The sequence below is a fragment of the Cnephaeus nilssonii genome (assembly GCF_951640355.1).
Source record: "Cnephaeus nilssonii genome assembly, chromosome: 1".
Taxonomy (NCBI): Eukaryota; Metazoa; Chordata; class Mammalia; order Chiroptera; family Vespertilionidae; genus Cnephaeus; species Cnephaeus nilssonii.
Genome location: NC_137072.1, coordinates 97,395,229 through 97,405,028, shown reverse-complemented (window position 1 = coordinate 97,405,028; position 9,800 = coordinate 97,395,229). Strand labels below are relative to the sequence as shown.

The 9,800-nt window shown below is 38.7% G+C and overlaps 1 pseudogene across 1 annotated transcript; it reads right to left on the bottom strand.

Moving 5' to 3' along the window:
* Nucleotides 1-3,639: 3,639 nt before the first annotated feature.
* On the bottom strand, nt 3,640-4,861 carry LOC307095347 (tubulin alpha-1B chain-like; annotated as a pseudogene). The gene has a single exon. The product of its transcript is annotated as a tubulin alpha-1B chain-like (transcript).
* Between the last annotated feature and the right edge of the window lie 4,939 nt (nt 4,862-9,800).

Genomic DNA, 9,800 nt, shown 5'->3' with positions numbered 1-9,800 from the left:
ATTGGAAACAGAATAATGAAAAAGTGGTGATATGTATATGGCAATATAGGAACTTATAAGACAAGAATAAAACTCAGCCAGTAAAAGCCTTGTGGAAGGCCTCATAAAAAAATTTAAGTATAATTTCAAATAAAATTCTGCAATCATTATCTATAACTTAAATCTCTATTTGTTAATTCCCTGGAATACATTCCTTATACATTGCATATATTTCCATGAACACGATAATGATTCATATGTCTGTTTGCCTTAGTTACAATAGACAGAACCCAGACCCTCCTCAACACACTATCCTGTATAGCCAATTATCTAATACAAATTCTCACACTTTCCTCTTTCAAAATTCCTTATTTATCAACAAATTTTTCCGTATATTCAATTTTCATATGTTCCTGTTATCTTTTCTTCTTATTGTAACTTCACTGCTAGCAGTCTTCTAATGACTGATTTCCTTGAAGCCATTTTATGTGAACACTGTATTTGCTTTTCCCTTGCACTTCTATATTTAAGAGCCCTGGCTTTGGGCTGATTCTTTTCTGTGTCTCATTGTTTCTAAATAATTTCTTCTCTTGTCTCAATGACAATTCTCTACTAATTCTCCCTACAATTCCATTTAGGATTTTCTTTTTAATGGTATCTTTTATTTCTAGCTTTCTAATACCAATGATCAGTTATCTTCACAACATTTTTAAGCATATATTTGAGAAAAGTAATAGCTAACTTTCTAATTTTTTTTGCCCTGTTTAATCCTACACTTCATGTGTATTGTTTTGTTTTATTTTGTTTTTCTACTTCACTGACAGCTCCTTTTCCTTCTTTTCTGTTAGCATCTCCCTGACTCCTGACTTGGATGCACAGTGGGTTTCCTCTCATTACTGTATCTGCATGTTCTCCAGCAAGTATACAAGAAGGCACTTGGATTTAAAAAAAACAACAAACTGTATTCTTTAATTCTATTTGGAATTGTCAACACTGGTTGAATTTTCTACAAAATTCCAGATGTACATAATCAAATGCCCACTTGATATCTTCTCTTAGATGTGCAGCTTGCATCTCAAACTTAACATGAGCCCCAGAGGCTTATTGATTATTTCACAAAATTTGCATCTCTCCCAGTTTGAGAATGCTCTCTCCCTTAGAAAACTCTACTATTGGCCTACAAATTCTCAAGCCATTAATATATGTTTAGTCTTGGATAATTATTTCTCCTACCCTCCTATCAATCTTTTAGCAATTAATTTTGTCTCTACCTCTAAACATATCTGGAATTCATCTAATAAAATCTAATACCTCTACTACCATTGTCAAGCAAGTCACAATCATGTACTATATATATATGTATATGTATATATATATATGCACACACACACACACATATATATATATATATATATATATATATATATATATATATATATATATTTATATACTTCATGCTTCTGGTTTTCATTATCTACAATTCATTCTTTGAAATAAGCTAGAATGATCTTTTATAAATAACTATAGTCACAGAATGTAATAATTGAACCACACATGTGACTGAATAAACAAAAAGCAAGCCCTAATATATGCTGCCTATAGGAGACTCACTTCAGGTTCAAGGGCACAAAAAGGTACAAAATTAAGTTGAATTTTACAATTCTATGTGTCAATTATATTTCAGTAAAGCTGGAGAATAGCCTCAGCAGGGCTGACACATCTATCCCCTAGACCAGTGGTCCGCAAACTCATTAGTCAACAGAGCCAAATATCAACAGTACAACGATTGAAATTTCTTTTGAGAGCCAAATTTTTTAAACTTAAACTTTTTCTAATGCCACTACTTCAAAATAGACTTGCCCAGGCCATGGTATTTGTGGAAGAGCCACACTCCAGGGGCCAAAGAGCCGCATGTGGCTTGCGAGCCGCAGTTTGCCAACCATGGCCCTAGACAAAGGAAATACCAGCTGCACTAGGACTTGCCCTCATCCTCACAGAGCCTACCCCAAGATTACTATCCCTCCCTTTTTACCTCCAACAGGGAACATGTGGTCAATATCTGCATGGCAAAGGTACAGAATCAGCCCCACGAACTTTGAAGGAATATCACAGCTCCAGAACTTCGTGTTGTGTTTGGCTGAGGCCTCAGCTGTATATTAATGGATAGCCTCTGCCCAATGTTTCTTTTCTTTCTTACAAGTATATCTCTTGTGCTCTCCTCAGCAAAACATCTGTGTGAAAATCTTTATTTCAGAGTCTGTTTCTAGGGAACCCAATCAAATAGACACAGCTTCAGCAATACTGCCCACTAGACCCCATATGACCAAAAGAACACACAGGCTAGGGAGTTTTAAGTCTCTGTATCAACTAGCAAAGGATCCTGATCCAATGTTTCCCAACTCCCAAACTATAAACAGAAGGCCACCCAAGTGGACTCATTCCTTCCCTTCCCGCAAACAGTGCTATAGCTGTGGGGCCCCAAAAGAGTTATCCCATGATAATAAGTACCCAACCTGGTAAGTGTTCTTCATCACCCAGAGGAAGAGGGGAAATCCTACAACAAATAGCCTTGTGTCTTCATAAGCCAGATACACCCCTCCTACTGCCAGACACAGGGCTGCTGGGGAACACAAGTAGTGGGTAACCCTACCACAATGCGTGCCTAATAGAGAAATGTTCTTGGTCCTCCACAGGCAGATGGAAAATTGACTGCTATCACTGGGGGGATGGAGAGGAGAAGAACAAACTATACATGGGACCTCAATTTTTTTTGCAAGAACTACATGTGAATCTATGATTAAATTTTTTAAAAATATATTTTATTGATTTTTTACAGAGAGGAAGGGAGAGGGATAGAGAGTTAGAAACATCAGTGAGAGAGAAACATTGATCAGCTGCCTCCGGCACACCTCCTACTGGGGATGTGCCCACAACTAAGGTACATGCCCTGACCGGAATCAAACCTGGGACCTCTCAGTCCGCAGGGTGATGCTCTATCCACTGAGAAAAACCAGTTAGGGCAAAATCAATATACATTTTAATAAAACTTCAGTGATAAAGAAAAAAAACACACACATTAGCAGTCGAGACCTATATATTTGATAAGCCTATAGCCAGACTTTTATGAAAAAAAGATTAGATATACTAATTACCAAGATTAATAATTAGAAGTGATGTAAGTACAGTTTCTAAAAATGTTAAAAGATTATTAAGGGAATCTGAAGGCAATAACAGTGGTTATGTATAGTCACAGAGGAAGAATCCATAATAGCTAATCATATGTTGAAGTTGGTACAGCTGACAGGAGAAATGCCTGACAACAGATATATATTAAGGACCATAAAGGTCTTATCCTTGTGTTGAAAATAATAATTGTCATACCTGAACTCAAAGTTTAGTTAGGAAGACTAATATGTAAACCTGGGTGTCAAAATGTAACTTTCCTCCCCCTTTTTTTTTCCATTTAAGACCAGGAATACATTATCCAAACCCATCAGAGAAATGGACAGCTTTTGTCTGAACATGGTTTAAAGCAGGCCCATAATTGTATATGAGAGTATACACTGCTGCATACAAGCTAACTGATAAGACTACAACATTTCCATATTTAAAACAAAATAAGCTTCCTTGTAAAAGCAGTACCTTAGTGATCTTTTAACTTTAGTGTTCCCCTCCTTCTTTCTCCCTCTTTCCTTCAACAGAATCCACACCACCCTCCTCATAATCCTCCCCAAGGGCAGGTATGTCCCCGTGGGCCTCAGAGAGCTCTCCTTCCTCCGTGCCTCACCCAGTGAACAAAGGGACGGTTGGCATTCATCAGGACAAACTTGTGGTCCAGGTAAGCCCAGGCCTTAGCAACAGCTGTGGTGTTGGTCAGCATGCACACAGCTTGCTGTGTTTTGGCCAGGTCTCCACCAGGTACCACAATGGGAGAATGACAATTAATGCCAACTTTGAAGCCAGTGGGGCACCAGTCCACAAACTGCATGGTACCCTTGGTCTTAACGGTGGCAATGGCAGCAATGCCATCTTTGGGAAGCACACCATCATGGTCTAACATGCAGCAAGTCATATATTTACCATGGCAAGGGTCACAGTTCACCATTTGGTTGGCTGACTCAAAGCATGTATTGCTGATCCCTGGTACAGAGAGTTGTTCCTGGTACGCTTTCTCTGCAGAGATGACAGGGGCATCTGTGGCCAGAGAGAAGTAGATTTACGGATACGGCACCAGGCTGATTTGGAATTCGGTCAGATCAACATTCAGGGCTCCATGAAATCTGAGGAAAGCAGTGATGGAGGACACAATTTGACTTATCAACCTATTCAGGTTGGTGTAAGTTGGGAGCTCAATACTGAGTTTCTACAACAGATGTCACAGATGGCCTCACTGTCCACCATGAAGGCACAATCAGAGTGCTCCAGGTGTGAGTGGTGAGGATGGAGTTGTGGAAAGCTGCAGGGCTGGGTAGATGGAGAACTCCAGCTTGGACTTCTTGCCATAATCGACAGAGACATCCCATCAGCAGGGAGGTGAACCCAGAACCAGTTTCCCCACCAAAGCTATGGAAAAACAAAAAGCCCTGAAGATCTGTGTCCCGGCTGGCCAGTTTCTGAATTAAGTCCAAGACCAGGTCAATGATCTCCTCGCCAATGGTGTAGTGCCCATGGGCATAGTTATTGGAAGGATCTTCCTTGCCTGTGATGAGCTGCTCAGGGTGGAATAGCTGGGGGTAGGTGCCAGGGCAAACTTATCAATGACTGTGGGTTCCAGATACTGCCTTCGTCACATGCTTGCCAGGTCCTGCCTCACTGAAGAAGGTGTTGGAAGAGTCATCGTCCTCTCCCCCCTCTCCCCCATCATGGTCTTGTCACTTGGCATCTTGTCATCTGGCAGTAGAGCTTCCCAGCAGGATGGGGATGCACTCATGCATGGTTGCTGCTTTGTGGCGGCTGAACTGATAGCAGGGAGGAGCAGGAGAGGTTGTTTCTTCTGACAGTGAAACACTTAGTACCTCCTCCCATCTTCTAAATCCTTCTCGTGGGGCTAATCATCAAGTTAGCATGAAACAGATTAATAGGAGAAAATATCCAAAATTTATGGTGGATGTACATACAGGGGTGCCATGAGAATATAAGGAGGCATTGGGCAGTTGAGGCTTTTAGGCCATTCTGGACTAAAGAGAGGAGGCAGAGGTCTGGGATGTCAAAGGGAAAGCAGGTAATTTATAGGAAAATGAGAAAGACCAAACATGTGGCAAACAAATTCTTTCTCGGCCACCCAGAAACAATAGAGCACAGGGAAATCTAGTAAGCAGGCTTTGCTAGATTTCTCCTTGTCTGCCACATTTAGTGTATATTATGATGGTAAGATGATGCTCCCTTCCTCTAAACAGATTTTTTTTAATCTAAATTCTTTAGACAGATAATGAGGGGAGGGTCAAAGTTTCTTTCTGAGTCTTTAATACACCAAAAGGCATATTTTGGGATGGCAAACATATATGCACCCCTAATATTTACATGAAAGCCAGCAATAAAATGATATCTTAAGTCATCAGAAAAATACCTTATGAAAAATAGTGAGAATTATCAATCACAAACATATATGCACCCCTAATATTTACATGAAAGCCAGCAATAAAATGATATCTTAAGTCATCAGAAAAATACCTTATGAAAAATAGTGAGAATTATCAATAACTATTCTTACATGAAACTCAACAATGCATTTTTATTTAGGCTTTTTTCTTCATATTCTAGAATATATAGCATTTCAGATACGACTGATACCAACTCACATTTCAGAATCTTTGAAGTGTGTTAAGTTGTAGGATAGTCAATTTGAACTCTCGGGGGAAAAAACAAAACAAAGACAACACCCGACTGAGTACTGTGTAAAGTGATGATGGAATGGATGAGAGGAGGAGATCAAGAAGTGGACTGTTACAGTAATGTTGCCAAAACATTATGGGTGCTTATGTGGCAAAATTATAGCCAGCTATAAAGGATGGGCTTACTTATACGTCAAAGGTGAATTCTAAGAAATGTAGTGATGGATTAGATGAGGGAGCTAGAGTTAGAAAAAAGTAGAAAAGTTGATGCTTATTTTTCTTGTTTATGGGACTGGATGTATGACGGTACTATGCTCTCAAAAAGAGATGAGGAATATTTTCAGTTATCTAAAAGTGATATTATCTAGACAAACTTCAAAAGAGAAGTGCCAGATAAATAGCTTTATTTTATTTTAATAGATAATTGTTTCTGAGCCTAAATAAAATGAACCTTTGTTAAAATGTCAGTGGTCATTGATTTTTGACAATTATAATAATTGATACCATTGGAAAAATAATAAAATATTCTTGACAAATTTGGCCTAGAAAAAAATGGCACATAGTTATAGCTCACAAGGAAACCTAGAATGGCAGAGGGGTATAATTGGTAAATAATCTATAATAATAAAAGCATAATATGCTAATTAGACCGAACAGCTGCACGACTTTCTGGATGTCCTTCCGGATGACCTTCCAGATGAAGCCGCGGCTGCGAGGGCCGAGGCCCTTGCACGAATTTCGTTCATCGGGCCTCTAGTTAGATAATAATAATATTAGTTTTGTTTTTTTCTGAATGTGCAATTAAAGCCATTGTTCCAGTAAAAAAAATAAATAAATAAAAAATAGGGCAAAGTGAAAAAGTTTAACTGCATAAAAATTTGATTGAGGATTAAATTTGTTTAAGAGTGTGCTTCGAGAATTATTTCTGGAAGAAAATTCATTCATGTGGATATAATTCTTATTAACACATTGTTTTCATAAACATATACTAGTAGTCTAAACATTTATTAGAAAAAATCAGAGTTAAAAAGGTAGTATTCTTCATTCACCACACATTTTTTGACTGCCTTCTATGCATTAAGGATTAAACATATACTGGACCTTCAAAAATCATCACCTCATTATCTGTCCTAATTCAGTTGGCTGTCAATTAAGGTAACAAGGAAATATATAGGTAGAATAGTGTATTATAAGTGCCATGATGATAGTTTGGAAGGCTCCAAGGGACGTATTAGAGAACAGAATAACTCCATGATATGGTAATTCTTTTTAGAATCTCATTGTCCTTCACTTAGAGCAGTGGTCGGCAAACTCATTAGTCAACAGAGCCAAATATCAATAGTACAACGATTGAAATTTCTTTTGAGAGCCAAATTTTTAAAACTTAAACTATATAGGTAGGTACATTGTTATTAACTTAATTAGGGTACTCCTAAGCTGGCCTTTGCTAAAAACTCAAGGGGCCAAATTGCCGCATGTGGCTCACGAGCCGCAGTTTGCTGACCACTGACCTAGAGTACTCTGAGGATGGTCTTAAGGTAGTCTTTCTGGTTGCTACATAAGTCCATGCTTCTAGAGTACTAGATACATTCAAATCTACCAAAACCTGCATGCTGCAGTATAATTGCAGTTTTGCTCCATCAGCTTTAAGTGCTACTTCACAACAACTTCCATCCCTGTGTGCTCAGCTCTATCTCATACATGTAAGTAAGTACATATCACCAAAGTTCTAGTTTGCATCTTCCAATTTGTCTAGCTGAGTATAAGTGCATGATAAGTTCCCAATAACCCTGAATAAATTAGATAAGCGTGTTTACTCATCCCACTGAATTCACTGAAATGCAGAAAACAGTACTTGCTTCATTTTCTCTCAGCTAATAAAAACATCTAGTGTCGTTTGCAATTCCAAAGCTCTTGTCCATGCAAGCAATAATAATAGGAAGATTCCATCTTCTCTGGATGCCATGAGAATAAGAGAATTTTGTTACGAGCTCTCCCTTGCAGGCTTCTTCGTGGCTAGAAATCCCAGCCCACAGAAGAGCCAGAAGAATAGGCAAATCATGAGTCATTGAGCCTCTAGCAGTTGGTATAAGACAGAATAAACAATAAAGAAAACACTGACATTTTTCTCACACTATAACTAGCTATGCAAACATGGACTTCATCTCTAAAATGATACTTCAGGTGTCCGGCCAGCATGGCTCAATGGTTGTGCGTTGACCTATGAACCAGGAGGTCACGGTTCACTTCCCAGTCAGGGCACATGCCTGGGTTGTGGGCACAATCCCCAGTGTGGGGCATGCAGGAGGCAGCCAATCAATGATTATCTCTCTCATCATTGATGTTTCTCCCTCTCTCTCTCTCTCCTTCTCCTTTCCTCTTTGGAATCAATAAAAATACATTAAAAATAAATAAATAAAATGATACCTGAGGTAATTTCTGGGGTTAAGAGATTCTGCTTCTAAAATATCAAAGAAGATTTAGGAAAATGCATATAAGCATTCCTCTAATATTTAGGGGAACTATGCAAAGACATTCTATTCCCCCTTCATATCTTTGCCTTGCCATAACAACTGCTCTGCCTCAGGAGTGCTGCTAAATATAGTCGGACATGGCATTGGCCATGAGTAAGTAGGATGCAGTTTGACTTTGGCTTGTCACTGCAGCTTTCTCTTCTTTCTCTTCTTATTGTCCCAAGTTTCTATGTGTGTGTTTTTAATCAACAGGTTTGTGTTTGTCCCACCTCTATTTTTCAAAGCATGTAATGCTAGTGATCTAAATCTAAAAGAAGAAATACATTTCTGCCTCTGGTGTTATGAGTCTAATATTTATACTTCAATGCAAGAGAGCTCATATGCTACTTTATTACAATGAAACTATAACAAGAAAAAAAGTTTAAAATCAAAGCACTCTACCCTACTTTCTTTTGTATTGTCAGCAGTTAGTTTTAAAGCATCCAAGCACACTTATCCTAAACCAAGCCTTCAGAAATGCTGGCATCAATTTTCTATCATCTTCTGACCGAAGAGCTTCAATAAGAATGATTCTACCTGTTTCATTATACAGACAAACTGCTTAAGTTTGGAGAGATAAGTATTTTGACCTGGGTTGCACAAGAATCTAAGAGCAAGGATAAGAAAAAACTCATGGGCCTTGCATTGTTAGTTTATTTTTTTAGCTATAAAACATGTGTATTTCCCCAAATTGCTGATAATTCTTCCAATATCAAAGCAGCTAAAGACTAGGAGTACTAGTGCTGTTATTAGGAGGGGTGGGCTACTAGTGCTGTTATCAGGGGAAGTGGGCTTCTTGTGATATCCTGAGGAAAGGAATTTTCTGAGACTTGCACAGGAGGATGAGAGATTTTAGGAAGCTTTATTTCTGTGGAACTACACCCCTGAGTTTCCAAGGCCCCATTTCCTTTTGTCCCATAAAGGAAGAAATATAGCTGTGACTTCAGTAGGGCTAGAACCAAAGCCAGATTTTCATTCCATGTCTGCACAGTTCAATACAGCTTCAGATTAGCTTAGTTTGTGTTCCCTGTTGTAGCGCATCAGTCCATTGCATATGGGGTCCACATGGCCATATGGCCATGGAGGGAACATGGGGGAATGCAAGAAAGCACGATCAAAACTCAAAACTAAAGGAACCAGAGAGGAGAGAGAGAGAGAGAGAGAGAGAGAGAGAGAGAGAGAGAATGAGAGAGAGAGAGAGAGAGAGAGAGAGAGAGAGAGAGAGAGAGAACTCCTTTGTATAAGGGATTAGGCATTCCCAAATTTAAAGAAATTTAGAATATAGCAAGCACATCTTTCTACAGGTGGAAAAACTGTGGTCCATGAAAGTCAATGACTGCTGTATTTCCTGAACTTCATTAACTTTATACAGACCTATTGGAATCAGGTGCATATCTATGAAACAGGAAGAAAGTATTAACCCTGTCTAGCTTTAATGCTAAGCCTTAATGAAAGGAGTTTTTTGGGTAAAATAGGA